The sequence below is a fragment of the Mizuhopecten yessoensis genome, unplaced genomic scaffold, assembly GCF_002113885.1.
Source record: "Mizuhopecten yessoensis strain PY_sf001 unplaced genomic scaffold, ASM211388v2 scaffold10971, whole genome shotgun sequence".
In the NCBI taxonomy this organism is placed as follows: Eukaryota; Metazoa; Mollusca; class Bivalvia; order Pectinida; family Pectinidae; genus Mizuhopecten; species Mizuhopecten yessoensis.
The window spans coordinates 254,881-269,546 of NW_018408813.1; positions in this window are offsets into that span (position 1 = coordinate 254,881).

Sequence of the window (14,666 nt, forward strand, 5' to 3'; positions counted from 1 at the left end):
AACTTTTGCGGTCACACCTGACTAAATCGTACAAATGGTAGTTGATATTCCCTGCTTAACGTTCAGCATTAAGGGTTATGGCAACAACTATGACAGGATGGAATACTATACTTGGTGCCTTCGGTATGTTATTTCAATGAGGTATCACTCTTAAGGCGGCATCAGATCCGCGCTTTTGCAAGGAGGCAATATATTAATACTTTGTTTGTTTGTTTGGGTTTAACGGCCTATCGACGGCTGTGGTCCTTTAGAGCCATGTTGATTTATTGAGCTATTTTTGTTTTAAACAAACATGTGCGTAGCGAAGATAAAATCAGATAAAAGGTTCTTTTTAAAAGCATTCGCATTGTATGTGTAGATAATTAAAATAAAATGGGGTTTAAAATAATAAAAGAGATAACGAATAGATCATATGGAATATGTGATATACATATAACGTCAAAAAGGGTAAGGTGGGTTAAAAGACATCAGAGTCTATAGAATAGACTGATGTCTTTCAAATAGTTAACTAATGCCTTCGAGTCCACGGAACTAAAAAGAGTTTTCATATCCTGGACTCGAAAGTAGTTATCACGAATGTGTTTAAAATCGGAACATTCTATTAAAAGCATGTACCACTGTAAATGGTGTGTCACATGCGTGGCATGAAAGTAGATCTTCTCGTTTTAAAAGGTACGAATGAGTAGGATATGTGTGCCCAGTACGGCGTCGAGCGAGGACATCTTCCTCGCTACGATCTTTCCGACTTGGAATAGATGTTTTAAGTTTCGGTCGTCTTTTAAAAAGTTTGTTGCTGGTCTCGAGATACCAGCGTTGCTGCCATTCATTTTGAATGGCTGTACGAATTATATGTTTAAAATCTGTATATGGTAGTTTGATATTTGTTTGTTGGAGATTTGATGCATTTTTTGCTTCCCTGTCAACAAATTCGTTGCCTTTAATTCCTACATGGATCGGAATCCATAGTAAAGATATTTTAGACTTTTTTAAGATACGAGATATTCGAAGAGCAAGGTTTTGTACGAATTTGTTTTTAGGATCTCGTAACTGTAAACTCTGTAGGACAGATAGAGAGTCAGAACAAATGAATGCTTTTTTAATGCGTTGTTCATCGATATGGTCGAGGGCTAAACCAATGGCGCATGCTTCGGCAGAAAAAATGGAGGCGCCGTCTGGTAGTCGAACTGAAGTGCAAGAATTTGCAGTACAGCAGGCTGCTGCTACTTTCTCATCTTCTTTGGAACCATCGGTGTAAAGTTGTGTAATTCGAAATTCAATCCCGAAAGGAGGATTTGTGTTATTCGAGCATAACACTTGATTACCCTCGCTCATGTGATGTTAAGTGAAAATCAGGTATTTGAATTGTCCACGGAGGAACATCAGATATGTTAAATTCAGCTATGTCAGTCAACTTTATACATCCTGCCGTCAGGACACATACACACCAGCACGAATACATTACCAACATGGATGCACGTCCTTCAATGACCTTATCTGTTAATGGGATGTTAAACAAAATAAAAACAAAACAAAACTAGGAAGGGGACAAGGTCCGCAATCATTGTGCCATTTCTGTGCTAGATATATTAAAAAAGGATATTAAGTCCTATTACGGCCTATAATTTACTGATAGTGGAGGAAAGGACCTCAGGAATGCATGCAGCCCTTTCCGAGAAACTATAAGAACAATAAATGAAAACATTCATCCTAAAGCCAAACGCGGCCTGGAGCTCAATGAAAAAAGAAGAAGCGCTAGGAAGCTAAAAGGCAAATGGGTATGACTAATGCATTAGCATATCCACAAGGATCAATGCAGGATGCCGTGTACAACATTTATTCGATGAAAAGAGTTTTGTTCTATATCAAACAAATTCAGCGACTTTATCAAAAATAAAACCAATAGACAGAATATCAATCAATTTAATGATATACATTTTGTATTCTGAACTAGTACTCTAAACTGGACATGAATCCCTCATTTACTGAAACAATTCTAAAATTGCCCCCTATGCGTTCTTTATACATCAATACATTACTGATTTTGTCACAGTTTTTGCTATGTTTTCAAGTAAGCTAATGCAGACCACTATACTAGAAGCTGAGGTTGGACAAAGAGTTTTCCCTTAAATACTCTACAACAAGATTCCAAACGTCTTGATATGCATCACCATGCATGCGGTCTAATGATATTCTGCTACTAGCATATTGTAAAGACATCGCCCTTCTGTCGGAATGATAAATTTATAAAAAGTTTCTTCTTGCCGGAATTGTCCATCGCCTCCAATGTTATATTTCATCATGTCATTATGTTGCATTATTAAAGGAGTGCTGTTGAAGTCTCCAGGTTATTGGTCTGTTTAGGTAACAGAAGATATTTGTTTCTAAACGATATAACGTGTTCTGCACTTGAAACAGCTTAAAACACACACATACTGAGTTAAATCCAATCTGTTATATATGGGCGCTGCTATAACATGCTTTATCATTATTTTGTGGATGTCACACTGATGTGTGTGGTCATTATACCTCGTACCAGTTGTGAGAACGTATTGACAAGACCGGAATCCTGTCTGGTCAGCATTACTCCACAGGAAAGACCAGTATATTATCTTCGTTTTCAAACAGCAGATGATATAACATAATACATAAAGACATAATACATCAAGCCGCAGGTTGCAACACATGTCTCTCGGGTAGTGTCATTTATGAGGAACCCCGAAGTGTACTTTGACAGTCCCTGGACATGCAATTGTTATTACAAGATCAGAAATGTTTTCGTTATATGATTTATAGCAGGCATTTCGTGACCACCGATGCTTATGAGATATGAATACATTTGGTAATGAACAAATATAGCAATAACATCTTGTACCGTCTCTAAGGAACCAGTACGAGCTCTCTTCAGAGGTTGTTCAAAACACAGCGGCTCACCCAGACGCGGGAACACATTCCACCTTTAAGATACTGATCACAGTATTGACCTTTAATGTTTAAAAGACACATAAAATAACAATTCTTGTGTTGAAGATGGCCATCATCTGTCGACACGCCACATAACTAGGCCAGAGTCTGATATTCTGTTGTATGTGCAAAGTAACGTACTTTAGCAACCGGAAACAGATGCGTCGGAAAAGCAGCAGCTTCTCTGTGGAATAATCTTCTTGTTGCTGTCAAAATGGCTAGTATTGTTGGCCCATTCAAAGACAGTGTGAACAAGTGAATATTTGGAAGCTTTTTAATATAAACTATTGTTGTGTTTAAAGCTTCGCGTATCAAAAACTATATTGTTATGTTAGTTAGCTATAATTATTAATGTGAAAGTCACTCCCTGTGCCTAATTGTTTTAAAACACAGCTATTGATTTAGTTACACCTTTCAAGATATCAAATACTTAGTAGAGTGAATTTACATGCAAACTGGTGAGCTTTTATTTTGTATATTGACGAAATTATTTAAGATTGCAACATGTCGTCAAACAGTGATTAAGCAAACCACCTTATTGTTCCAGCCTATTTTATAAGTTCTATGGTGTTTGATGTAACAACACTATACTAGACTTGTATTTTTTGCCAAGCTCTTTTGATTGCAAATTCTCGTTCAATTTCTGCCCCAGTTTTATCGGTTATGAGTTACGAATTTAATGAAATACGGTTGATGTGCTCGTTTTATCTATATTGCAACAACGCTGGTAAAGCTCGTTAGGCTAACTTCATTCATGTAATGTATTGTAGTATTCAAATGATGAGAAACATTAATACTAATAATAGTGTACATAGGTACTGGTTAAATAATTCTTGTGATATATTTCAAATAAAAAATAGAAAAAAAACTTTAGATCTAGTAAAACAATTATTTTTTGAAATCAAATATTGGCGTAGCCTTGGTTCTACGCTTTGCAGAAGGTGAATCAGTAGAGCTAATGAATTGAGTGCTGTCTGTTAATCCAAAGATAACAATTTAGTATAGCATTACCTAATAGCAATGGGTAGTAAACAGGTGCCACAACAACGTGTTAGCGATGAAGCGTACTATCGGTAGGAACGAAGACAGACACAACAAAATCAACACACAAGGATAATCAAAGTCCTTCGTCGAAATAAAAAAAACACACCGCCAAAGCAGAAATACTCAAAATAATTGGAAAGCAATTTTAGACACCTACAGAATTTACAGATACCTAGCTGGATTCCCGCGAGTTTCTGCACAGGCTCGTGGAAAAAACCAGTCATATGATATTCCTATGCATGATCATGTGTGTTTGGTTTGTTTATGTTTTACGTCCCATTAACAACTAAAGTCCTTTAAGGACGTGCAAGGTTTTTATATTGGAGGAAAGCCCGAGTTCACGGAGAAAATACATCGAACTACGGCCAGTACCTGGCGAATGTAGGTCTCCAACCCGCGACCCAGTGGTGAAGGGCTATATATTTCATGGGGTTATGTGCGGCCACCTGCATACTCATTCTTACTTACATGTATTTATTTCTGTTAAGGGGACATGAGAAACTTAAATTGACCAGCTGCGCTAATTGTAACACGAGGATTCTACTTGTACTCTCCTATCCACACTTTCTTTCAGGAGGCGTCTCCTTGGTCACCCGTTTCCGATCATTTTGGCCTGGTGGAGTGCCATACTACCTGTACATGTATCATGTCCAGGTTATGGCATTTCAGTGTTATATCACTTTGAATGACCACTGCAAGGCTCCAGCATCTGTCGTCACCGTCTTCTTTTGACCTTAGTTGTTGCGAAGGCGATCATGTCAACAATATAGGTTGTAAGTAAATACTGTTTAAAGTGAACATATGGAAGATGACAGTCGGGTTGTTACATATTGGGGAGATACTTTATACGTACCGAGGTATACGCCCTTATAATCACCCGTGCACTTAGAAAATAGTTTTTCAAAACGGGACCTACTATGGTATGGACTATTTTCGTCCTCTTCACCCGTCTGGCCGCGAACAGTTCATCAGGGTGGTACTTCCTCAGTTTCTGTCTTGATTCCTTTGAAATTTTATCAAGGTTGTTCTCCATCATGTAAGTTGCGCAAGTGTTTTGTTATTTAATCTTGTGAAATAAGAGCCAGCTACAATGTTTAAGCATCTACAAATAACAAATATTGAGTGTGTTTGAAATTCACCAGGTATTTATTGTATTTGTTACCATTGCCCTGGCTTTTTCGGTTCTGTTTTTTAAGAGTTAAAATGTATCAGTCAATGTTGTAAAAAGCCAACTGTAGTACATAATTATTTGCGTGGTTTTTGTGAACACCATGTATTTATCTGTAAAATTACTTGTATATTGTAAATGTCCTGTTTTGCGTTATATCTTTAAAAATGAAACCTTAAAACCTAATTGATCGTTTTTTAATATTAAAAACTCTAGGTCTATAATTCAAATTTTGAATTGCGACGAAAAAACGTATTGAATGCACTGAAATTATTTAGAAAAAACAACAATTTTCTCACATTTCTAATATATTTCTCCATGATAAACTGATAGCCGTCCGGAATTTCTTCAGTATTGTTATAGCAGCAATGCACAGCACATTGCACTTGATATTACGTGGAAAACAAATACGTTGTGCAGTGTATTAGCTGATAAGGAAAGGCTGGATACCGTGTTTTAGCATGGACTTCGCGTGACTTCATCGTGTTTTCCAAATGCGCATAGCATGTTATCATCATCCCGATGCTGCTTAAATACCATATTTAATATTTGTTTATAGTATGCATAGGTTCATTAATAAATAGGGCACTGACATTTCAAACAATCGTGATGATTCGCTAACAAAAGGTCGGCCTATTAATATTGCGGCTGTCAATCATATGTTTCGTGAGATAAAGCCAAAATGAATGAAACCGGAACTTCAAGACGATGGTAAAGACAACAGCAGGAACTCAGGAGACATCAATATATAAAAACGACAGCAGGAAACCCAGCATAAACTAGAGGAGAAGCCAGAACTCTGGAAGATGTAAGCGTTGCCGTACTACACTGATACCCGCAAAGTTAAAGAAACTGTCGGTCAACAACGACCTTCCATTAGTAACCGTATACATAATTATGACAGACACTAGAATACGTAGTCGGAAATAGGGTCATAACGGCGGCCATTTTTTGTGTATATATTCCTGTCTCATCAGTGGAACAAATAGATCAACCTAAATCGTTGGTGACTATGGCCGTCAACAGGAACTATATTATCACATACCGACTAATTTACAAAATGTAGCCGACTTTTATCTATATATCTTGTCAACATAATAGAGGTTTAATGAAAATAATGAGTTCATTCCCTTCGTACTTAAGTCTTAATGACTTACACTAATATATTTCATAATTTATGATATTTCGATTAATTACTGACAAGGATCGTTCAACTCTGAAGCAGTCTCTATATAACATTCATATCAATTTTACAAAACATTATCGGATTGTGCGTTTTCCAAATATATATACATTATGTTCTTGTTTTCAGAGAGGAAAACAAAAACATAATATTAATTTGGCCTAATACAAGTATGTGTTATCTGTGAAGTAAATTCGACTGCCTCGCACAATCGGTGAACATAATACAATTCTTGCAATTGTAATTTTGCAACAGCCGATAAATGTTTGAGCTCTTTTGTATTGCTGATGCGATTGATTTAAATGAAGAAATGATGACGTCAGGATGGACAAAAAAGTTTTGATCTGAAATTAATTTCTCATCACATTTAATGAAATTGCAATTTGGCACATCATAAACGATCACTTTATTATTTAATTCTAAATATTGTGCCACGTTTATCAACATGAGGTGTCATTAGATAATTAACGGTTGTTACCAACCGGAAGTTACTAGATTATTTTGATTACTTTAAGAACCAGAAATGAATAGAAACACTGGTGTTGTCAGCTATCCTTTCTTGTTGCCAATCACTTGTTCTTTTATTTCTTCCTCTGGAATTCATCCGATAAACCATTATTCAACTACCCCTTACAGACGTCATCGCAAGACTCGTTGTCAGAGGTCGCATTCATATTGAGATCATGTTGCAAAGGGAACGCTAATATGCTATGAAAATGCCTTGTTATCTTTAACAACATAAACCCAATTTCTCGGAGATATATAATTAATGATGATATGGTGCAAAGTATATCTGTGTAAGAAACCACACTGTGCTTTTATCAAGCAAAGCACAGAGAACATATCGATCTTTTACCACGAATAAACAACGAGCATCTTCAGGATAACTAGAAAAATAAATGTAAGAAATTGAATTTCAAGCTAACACATCATTTCTGTAACAGTGCTCTACCAATCATATGATGCTGTTTGATTATAAACATGTCAGTTAGGTTTGTTTATGATAAAAAGTACCTAAATATTGACAGTTAACTTTTAATTTGTATTAACGTTTGTCCATACACACGTCATATCCACGCCAGTTCAATGTAACGGATCATAAGAAACTGTCAGGATATAATTAAAACCAAAGAGATCAGGGTATGTAGTGTATGAACTTGTTCAGTACAATGGTACCGGGCATATTATAATATTCTTAGTACCCCATGACCGTCGTCATAGTGTATGAACATATAGCAAAGAATTGCTTTTTATTTGTATATGTTATGTATGGGCGACGTTGAACGCTGTTGCAACACACGACAAACTCCACGTGATGAGCAGTGTCAAAATAAAGAGACACCAGTGCATCTATTGCAATCCAATAAAAGCTGATCAATTTTGGTATATTCAATGTATACTGAAATGACAGGTCGTAGAAGAAAAATCCGATTATATAAGGGCTTCTGCATGAAATATTGTGTACGCGACCAACAGTCCATTTCCCCCTAGACTGCAAGGATAAACTCAGAATTTGCAAAGTATACGTTTTTTTTTTTTAAGTTGAGATCCAATAAATTATGTTAGTATTCCATTGCATGCTCATATGTATTGACTAATTTGAGAACCGTGCATTTTTATTTCTCATTTTTTTTTATCTGGTATACAATGTATCTATCCATGCACTCTCCAGTATGCTTGGTGTTGAACTGCTATGAAAGTCATGCTTCCGCCTCTATCTCTAAGAACTTTGAGCAATCACACTAACGTCTCCATCTCTAAACTCCACCGGTTAACTTGAATTGTTGTCAGCCTACGTTGGGAACTCACTCTTCTACCACTCATCTGCCCTTGTTGATAACAAAACTTATCATAAAGAGGGGCAGACGAGTCTACAAAAACAACCAGAGTCGGCACAAAGGAGCTCAAACACAAAGCGATCTACAAGTGTAGCGCTCTAATATTAATAGAAGTGGCAGTGGCAATCAAACGAGATCTCGTTCGTTTGGATTATAGTCACGTTCTTGAAAGGAAGGAATTCTCTATAAGGTGTGGTTTTTTTAGAGTTTTTAGTTACCTTCTTTTCCTTTGTTTTATGTTTGTTTGTTTGTTTTGTTTTGTAATTTGCGTTATTCATGATTAACGTCCATGCTATCCAGTTTGATTGTTATCATGTAAAAATTGGTCATTCTTTTCATTTTTGATTATAAATTTTATTTAACGTCATGTTAACTCTGATTAAAATCTCATACGCCACAGGAGAGCGATATGAATCATCAACTCATGCTTTTGTATCAATTGTGTGTTTTGTATTAGCATTGTATGGAAAAATTAGAAGCAGACTGTCTCTAAAATTAAAGTTAATGCTTTATCGAAAAATCTTATATGAATATGTCTTTTTAATCGAATTTAGATTATAAAAATGCACATCAATTTACTGAAAGTCGACTTGATATTATCTAAATTGGCGATATTAATTATCAGGAAACAATTTGTTTTGTTTAATTACAATATCTGCCAGTTAGGCAAACGTCGAGGTTAAACATTCGCCTTAATACGCTGTTCCTATTAAATCGTCGTAATCTTGGGATTCAATTTGTGCGATTAATGAGGAATAATTTGATGTAACGATGATATATGAGGATCGACGAAGCCACATTCCATTCCCGTCTTTGATGTCTCGTTTATACAATACAAAAGTGAGCATTCATAGATCGTAATCACTCTGTTGTTCAAAGTCTCGTAATGTTCATGGTTATTAACCTATTTCGTTTCATGGGATCGAAATCTGTTGCCGATATTGGAAGATTCTATATATAAACATGCTTGTATTCCAGGACAAAGTAGACCTTAATAAGCAATAATATCTGAATTATTCAATCATTTGGAAGATTGGGTTAACAGTAAAATGAATGACTTTCATCAAATACTTCTGAGACCGGTGTTGGCTTTCAGTTTATAAATCACTTCATTTTCGCGTGTATTTTATTTCGCGAGCTATGTATGTAAATGGTTCCTTTAGAAAGGAATAGCATAGCAGCGTATGCACTGCAGTATGTATTTTACCTTATTGTGACCACATTGCTGTAAATGTAAACTCTTATACAGACGTGTCTACATGGCTGTAAATCTAAACTCTTCTATATGCCTGTCTGCATGTCTGTAAATATAAACTCTTGTACAACGTTTCTACATTGCTGTAAATCTAAACTCTTCTATATGCCTGTCTGCATGGCTGTAAATATAAACTCTTGTACATACGTGTCTAAATGACTGTAAATATAAACTCTTGTACAACGTGTCTACATTGCTGTAAATATAAACTCTTGTACATAGATACCTACATTGCTGTAAATATAAACTCTTGTACATACGTGTCAATGACGTTAGAAACAATATGATAGGTCTTTTAAACGCCTAGGAGACACAGATGTAAAACAGAAAAAAGACTGCTACTTTATTATAAACGACTTGCAACTCAACAATATTATGGCGTTTGCATGTTTTGTCTGGTAAACCGGACTTCATGTTGTATTTATATATGGACCAAATGTAAAAAGATAACAGACTTAATTAAGATCTCCATGTAATAAATATATCGGTTAATCAATGGCAAAAATAGTTCAACTCAAATGAAACTATTGTGTTAAAAGTGGAAAGAACAGTTCACGTCCAATTAAACTTAATTCAACCAAATCTTTTCTTTGGAACCTTACAAAAGCATTAATGACTAACTTTCAAAATATTATAATAACTCATGTTCAAGAAATTTGAAGAATGTTTAAGCAAAATGTTCACACATTATCTAATGTTTTGGGCCTATTTCGGAATGCGTTACGTCCTTAATGTAACATTAAATATCTTACCTGATTTGAATCTCAACAAATTAAAGCCATGCAACTTTTAACTGGAGAAAAAAGCCGAAAAGTGTATCTAAAAATGTTGCACTGAAATGTCATGACAAACGGTGAAGACTAGAGGACTTGCCATCCAATAAATAATAATGTTCAAAGTATTTTCTACACATCGGCATTTACACCTTTGGAATGTATAAATAAATATTTGATATTTAATATAAAAAAAATAATGGGAATTGCCCTTTAAGATAGGCTAATACTTATCACAACGTAAACCCAAATCAACATGTTGTCCTAACGAAACCTTCTAATTTTGCGACCCTGTTAAGAGGTCAGGCACAGGTCACCCCTTACAGCAGGAGATCAACAAACATTTAGCAGTACACCAGTGCTTCAACTATGTAAAACACATTAGATACCATAGCCGTCGAGGGTACGACACGTGACGGGTGGGTCACGGGCTCTTGGAGCCTGCACAATATGCAACCACACCTTGCTGTTCAGGTTTGCTCGATACCCTTTGGAGTGGGTTTTAATGCAAATATTGCTTCCGTCATCATGTTTTAAGTTTTGTGTAAGAACATTGAAATAAAAAATGAAAATCGATAAGAGTTATAAACTACGGTGAAGTTGATCGATACCTGAAAAGGAAAAAAAACCCAGAAAATAAGAAAACTTAAATTAATGAATATCAAAAAATAACTAGAAAGAAATAAAGAAGATACTATGTCAGAATACTTCGACACATCAATAACAAAAACATCGTTCTATAATGAGCTCCGGTTGCGTTTCTTTACTTTTTAACCTCGGTCGCGGATTTGTAATTAAGTGCTTTTGCGTGCAATTAGATCATGTCTTTTAGTTTGAAATACTATTTTTATAGCGCTGATAATTGTTTTATTTTAGCAACGTTAGTGATTAACAAGCTAACACATGTTATTTTGGATTCAGCTCCGATGGTCTTTAGCAAATTATTTCCGAAATATTGAAATCCGATCAACCGACAAGATATCATTAAATTCTACGGACTTTTAATCTAATTGATTCCAGCTGAACAATTTTATAATATTGAATTTAATGGGCTTACTTTCAGAAATTCAAACTCATAACTAATTCATATTTCAATATGGCTACGATAGTTGTTTTCGAAATTCCCGTATTGGATATTAGCATATATTTGCAAATTTCTGTTTGTAAACCCATACAAATTTTACTTGTAAGGATTAAACATTTTAATGATAAAGGTTCCCTTTAAAGGTGTTCGCCTAGCAGTATATTGAGCGATTTACTGCCACCTGACGCTCCGGGACCGATTTTTATTTTTCGACATGACGGAAACACTTTAAAGGATTCGACATTTAACAAGTTCGACTTATTTTCTGTTTTCAGTGGAATTGTCTGTGGAACAAGTGTAATTTGAAATCGGGCGATTCCTAATCCTTACACAAGTAAAACAAAACCTCATGACGAAATCTGGCGTAATCAATACGTGAAGGTAGGTGATATTATCTTTATGTCTCCCCTTCAAATGAAGGGGTACATATTGTATTAGTACTGGTTCTACTTGTTCCTCTGGTGCTTGTTTTTCTGGTTATTCTGGTTCTTCTTTTCTAACTCGTCCGGGCCATACATTTTAAACTGTTAAAGATATCTTGAACAAGACACTTGGGGTATGCCTGCATCACACACAGCAGGTGTACAGTGCACCAAGAATTAGGTCACTGTGACCTTCACCTCAAGGTCAAAGGTCAAATAAGTGCAACACTTTCAGTAATTTCTTGTCCGTCCCATAACATTCAAGCCGTTAAAGATATTCTAATCGAACTTAAGGTATACCTGCATTACCAACAGAAGGTATTTAGTGCACTAAAATTAGGTATCGTGCTCCACTATATACAGATTTTTGGCTGTGTTTATTTTTGATACCGAAGTTTTTCGGAGCATAAGTTCCATGTTATTTCACCTACGTTGACCAAACTTACCATTTCTATGGATCTTTGGAAGGCGGAATCTTTCGCTCTGAAATCAGGTCTTGTGTTCAAGTATATACAGAGTTATGGCCCTCGTTTTTTGTATATCACAATTTGTCCACGGAATAACTTTGTAACTAATAAAGATATCTTGATCAAACTTAAAGTATACCAGCATCACTAACAGCAGGTGTGCAGTGTACTAGAAATAGGTCTCGTACCATACTATATACAGAGTTATGACTCTTTGTTTATATTTAATACCCAAGTTTGTATTTCACCCACGTTGACCAAACTTACCATACTTATATGTACCTTGGGAAGTAGGAGTGTTGCATTCTAAAACGAGTCTCGTGCCCCACTATTTAGAAATATATAGCTCTTTGTTAATTTTTTATACCGAAGTTTGCCTGCAGCATTAGTTCCATGTTATTTCTTCTACGTTGACCAAACTTGCTATATTTATGTATCTTGTGAAGGCGAAGAGTCGAGTACTGCAATCGGGTATCGTGCCTCACTACATTTGTATATACAGAGATATGACCCTTTGTTAATTATTTATACTGAAGTTTAACTTTACATTACATGGGCGAGGGAAATCTGGAGATATTCTCGAAGAATGCAAATCCTCGTTTCGGGAATGCATTTCGAATTACCCTTTTCAGACACAACTTTACACTGATGGTTCCAAAGAAGGTGAGAAAGTGGCCGCAGCCTGCTGTACTGTTAATGCTTGCACTTCAGTTGGACTACCAGACGGCGCCTCCTTTTTTTCTGCCTAAGCATGCATCATTGGTTTGGCCCTCGACCATATCATGAACACTGCATTAAAAAGGCAATCATTTGTTCTGACTCTCTATAAGTACAACTGAAACTTAAAACATCTGTTCCAAGTCGGAAAAATCGTAGAGAGGAAGCTTTCCTCTATCGGGTCCGTACTGGGCACACATATCCTACTCATTCGTACCTTTTCAAACGAGAAGATTCACCTTCATGCCACGCATGTGACACTCCATTCACAATGGAACATTTTTTAATAGAGTATTCCGATTGTAAACACATTCGTGATTACTATTTATAGTCCCAGATATGAAAACTCTTTTCAGTTTCGTGGACTGGAAGGCATTATTTAACTATTTTGAAAGACATCGATCTATTCTATAGACTCTGATGTCTTTTAACCCACCTTACCCTTGTTGACGTTATATATATCACATAGTCCATATCTATTCGTTATCTCTTTTATTATTTTAACCCCCTTTCTATTTTAGTTATTTACACGTACAATGCGAATGCTTTTAAAAAGGAACCTTTGTATCTGATTTTACCTTCACTACTCACATGTTTGTTTAAAGAACCGAAACTTAACCAAAATTGTTGAGACAATTTAACATCAACCAGAATAATTTAAAATTTAATGGTTTAGAATTTACAGACCTTAATTTTAAAGTGACCTTTCTATAATTCCAAATTTGCATATTGGCTAATAAGGGTAGACATACGTTTTTGTTCGCAAAAGCAAATTTCTAATTATCATTTCTTTTGCACGCTCATATACATGCACACAAACACTGGTCAAAAATGCTGTGTGAATATTGTCTACACCGGCTTCAAACTTACTTCAAAGTATTTTTTTTACTGTGGAGACAGAAAGAAAAGACTTATATATTGATAAGTGGAATATGTTGTTTAGAAAACACTTTTGCTTCCGATACTCCAATTTTCGATTCCAGTTTTTGGTGCAAATTAATCATTTGTGTCCCTTACATTTCGAAATCCTCGATTCTTCTCGATTCTGTCTGCTCCGATAGCCCAATGTATCCGCATGTGTCAATGTCATGCTTTGCGTTGCTCTAATTTTCTATCACCTGTGTGTGTGTGTGTGTGTGTGTGTGTGTTACGATATAGAACATCTCACACAAGAATTTAATATCATGTTATAACATAATTGTATAAATCACATTTGTAACTTAAACATAATGTCACAAGAAATATCAAAAAATAAATATTACTTTCATATTTGTCTTCATTTTTAACTCGACTATTCGAAGAACCTTGTCGGACTTAATTAATACATTATACATTTCTGATAACAATATATACAATATATACAATATTTAATATAGCGCCCTATCTAGCTAACATAAGCCACTCTAAAGCGATTTACAGTACATATAGTTTCAATTAATACAATTAGCATAAATCAATACAATTTTGAGGAATTCGCAGGAGCTGCCTTATCGAAGCTAACTTTTAGTCCTGTGCCACCTGGCTAGCATATATCTCCCTATGTGTATATGCCTGCGTGTGCTTGAGATATAATGTGTGTTCTGTTTCTACTAGGATTCTGATAATTTGTGTAAAGCTATCCTATGATTCCAATATTGTGGCATAACAGTCAAAATAAAATAATAATTCTGTGTTTCACATTATGACCAAAATTTCCAGCTGAGTGTTTTAGTGCAACCGTTTAGTACGGAAGTTCCCTAGGGGCCCAACAATGA